This window comes from Pterocles gutturalis, unplaced genomic scaffold (assembly GCF_000699245.1).
Source record: "Pterocles gutturalis isolate BGI_N339 unplaced genomic scaffold, ASM69924v1 scaffold32638, whole genome shotgun sequence".
Taxonomy (NCBI): domain Eukaryota; kingdom Metazoa; phylum Chordata; class Aves; order Pterocliformes; family Pteroclidae; genus Pterocles; species Pterocles gutturalis.
Window position 1 is genome coordinate 4,113 of NW_010126713.1, and position 3,374 is coordinate 7,486.

Here is a 3,374-nt window from a genome sequence, read left to right on the forward strand (position 1 = left end):
CATTACATTTGTTTTCAACACAGCATTATGGAGCTTCGAAGTGTCTTTTTTTTTGGGATGTTGTTTCCGTGTATTAGGGAACACTAGATGGCAGCATGACGGTCAGTTTAGCTTTAGTTACTAGCAGCTGCAGTCTGTCATGCCCAGACATAGCCAGGATCTGCCCATGGAGACAGTATTTTGCTAGCAAACTTACACAAACCCCTGGTAGGTCTCATGGTGTTTGCATTAGTGAGTAGTAACAACATTAGCTGTAGTAACAAGACAGACCGTCAGAAGGGCCACATGTGCCAGCTGAAGGAGCCACCTCCCCTTTAACTTGTTCATGGTATTTGTGTACCTTCCCATCCCTTTTAACCTCAGCCCCGCGCCACCTCAACCAAGTTTGAGTGTCACCTATTTACAGTCTTTCAGTAAAATCACAGGAGCTTGCACCCTCTTCATCTTTCTGTTCTTCCCCACTAACCCCTTCCACAATCTCAAGATTGCACGAATCCCTTCCTTCCCTCATTTCCAGCTCCTTTTCCCTTAAAGGGAAGAGGCAAGGCCTCACAGAGAGGGAAAAAGAGGCAGGACAGCCCTACATGCAGTTGTCTCACCTCTTTCCAGTTCTATTTGCTGGCCATTCCAGTTTTCACCACCAATGACAGCCTTTGGGGGCTTTGCTGTCTCAGTACAAGCAGCTCTTCTATGTCTGGTGGAAAACATGAAAGGATGAAGAGCAGGAAGGGGCCTGTTCATGGCAGGAAGCCTGCAAGGCCCTGTCTTCTCATCCACTCCCTGGCCAGCTCTAGGCCAGTGGACACGACCACCCCTGCCAAGACCACTGCCGCAGCTCTGCCTAACGTCATCTACAGCTGCTGGTTCTCATCTCAGCCTCAAATCAAGGGCCCCACATCCCCTGTCCTTTCTCACAAATGATGCTTCTCCTGAACACCTGGGACAGTTCCTGCCAGGCTTCCTATAGTATCCCTGTTCCTCCACCCCAAAAGTCCAGCCAAAGAAGCTGCTCACAAAGACACAGGCCACAGAAAGAGAAGGACTAGTACTGGTGCTCATCTCCTGCAGAAAGCTTCAGAGGAGGTTTCCCAGACCTCCTTAGGTGGTCAGTGTCAAGGTAGATACGGTCCCAGTGGCTACGGGGCTGCCGTTTGCTGCAAGATGAAAGCCTTGGGTCTGGCCCCTTGCCCAGGGAGAGGACAAGGCTTTTGCTGAGGTCAGTGATCTGCACCACCTCGTCCTTCCCTTTTGGGCAATGCTTCCTCTGCCATTCCTAAAACACATCCTGCCCACCCCATCCAGCCGGCTGGACAAAGAACCAAAGCAGAGACTGTCCAACTCAGGAAAGAGCACCTGGTTCCCAGACTGAACCCCTCCGGGGCACCACTGTGCCAGCAGTGGAGGAGATGGAAAGACCTAGGACGTGCCAGCTGGGCCCGCTGAGAGCCTGGCTGTGACTGCCAACTGTGTCAGGGCACCTGGCCCCACTGCTACTATGGGACGCTCTGCCCTTGGGCACATGCAGTTGCCAAAACAACTTCACAGTGGATTTCCCAATAAAAATTACCAGGTAGGTTTGTACCACAGGATACAGAATGGAAATGGCCTGTCTCAGAGCAGAGTCCCAGATTCAATTCAAACCCACTGCTTCTTTCTTTTTCTCCTGAGTCATCCAAAGAATATCATGGCATGGTGATGCTCTTTTCCTTTACTATCTGCCTGCTGGCTGCAGGCTTCTAGGTGGCTAAAGTCTGATGTAGCCTGTTTCCATTCATGTGCTGCGAGCTTCAGATTACATCCTAAAAGTAGTCTCCTATAATGCTAAATCCTGTACGGGTTGGCAGCCTTTATGGCAACTCATCTTTATGTTCAACACCATCATAGGTATAAAGTATTGTATGCATATCCGTACCAGCTGCTATGTAGGGCTGGGTCACCTATTGAATTGAACAAAAGCTTTTTTTGTCTTTTTCAAGGAATACTTTTAAAGTCCATGTTACTCTGGATTTAATGGAGCTGTTAAGTATTAAGTGTATCACAAGTTTAGAATACCACACAAACTTTTTGAAATTCTATCGCAAGCTCTAAACCAATATTTTCCTTTGGTGCCACATAAACAAAACATCAGATTATTATCTTTGTGAAAAAGAGGCAATGCTGTTTGCCAAATACAATTTGTGAGATATTTGGCAGATATGCAACTGTAAACCGATTCTATCATTATGACTGTAATGGCTTACCAACAGTCAGGAGACCCTGGGAACAAGAAAAAAGTGGTTCTGAAGTTCTTCTAGCATGATATAATGCATATATTTGTAGAGTTCATCCAAATAAATTATATGCTAGATAGTACTTTTAAAAAAGAAAAAGGATTTTATGGTTTTAATTGAAATACTACATACTTGAGATGACCACATGATTTCCAATAATTGCCAGTCTCTGTTCTGAAGTCTATAATCCAGTATTTATCAGGATTAAATGGTGAATATATTTACATTACAGTGATATTTGTGTCTCAGCGATTTCTGATTCTGTTTAGCTCTGGGTAACTCAAAATCCATTAAAAATTATATATTTAGAGAGAGAGACACACATAGATTCTTTGGCCATAATTTTGAAAAGGGCAAGCTTACTGTTAGATTCCAGCATTCACATTTTGAATATAAACGGATTTTCAAAACTGTTAAACATTAAGCAGCTTTTTCAGTCAAAATTATAGTAGTTGGTGGATGCTAAGGACTTCTGGAAAGTGAATTCTTTCCTTGTAGAGCCTGACTTTGGTCTGACCAAATTCAACAGCAGCTTAAGCCCAAGTTATAAAAGGAAAGGACAGTCTACCTGGACACGTTAATTTAGGCTTAAGAGTTGCCCAACTTTGACATTTGAACCAGATTCCTCAAGAAAGTCATGCTGCAGGCCTGCACACCCAGAGCTGCCATTGCTAAAAGCCAACAAGTGGGAGATCTCCCCTTTTTCTCAGGTTTGCAAGGCTGCCGCAGCACCCAACATTGTGCTCCTCAACCTAACCCTGTCCTACACACTGCTTAACATTTGCTAACTTCAGAGGGGTATGTGGGGGAACAAAATCTCTGCCTGTGTTCTAGGTTGGGGGAGGTGGATTATCTGCGCCTTAAATTGGGCATTTAATTAAATCAAACAAATCAGGCACCTGCTGAGCGAGGCAGAGTCCGTCCCGGTGTGCTGGAGGCTGCAGAGAAAACCCTGAGACCTGAAGTCATGCTTTGTGTATGCCGGCATTGCTTTCCTCTGGACGGGAAGCTGGGTGCAGAGTCCTGGGGTGTTCCAGCCCCATCCCAGGTTGTTCAGAGCTGAGCTGCAGGGTTAATACAAAAAGTACCTTTAGACAGAGCTTA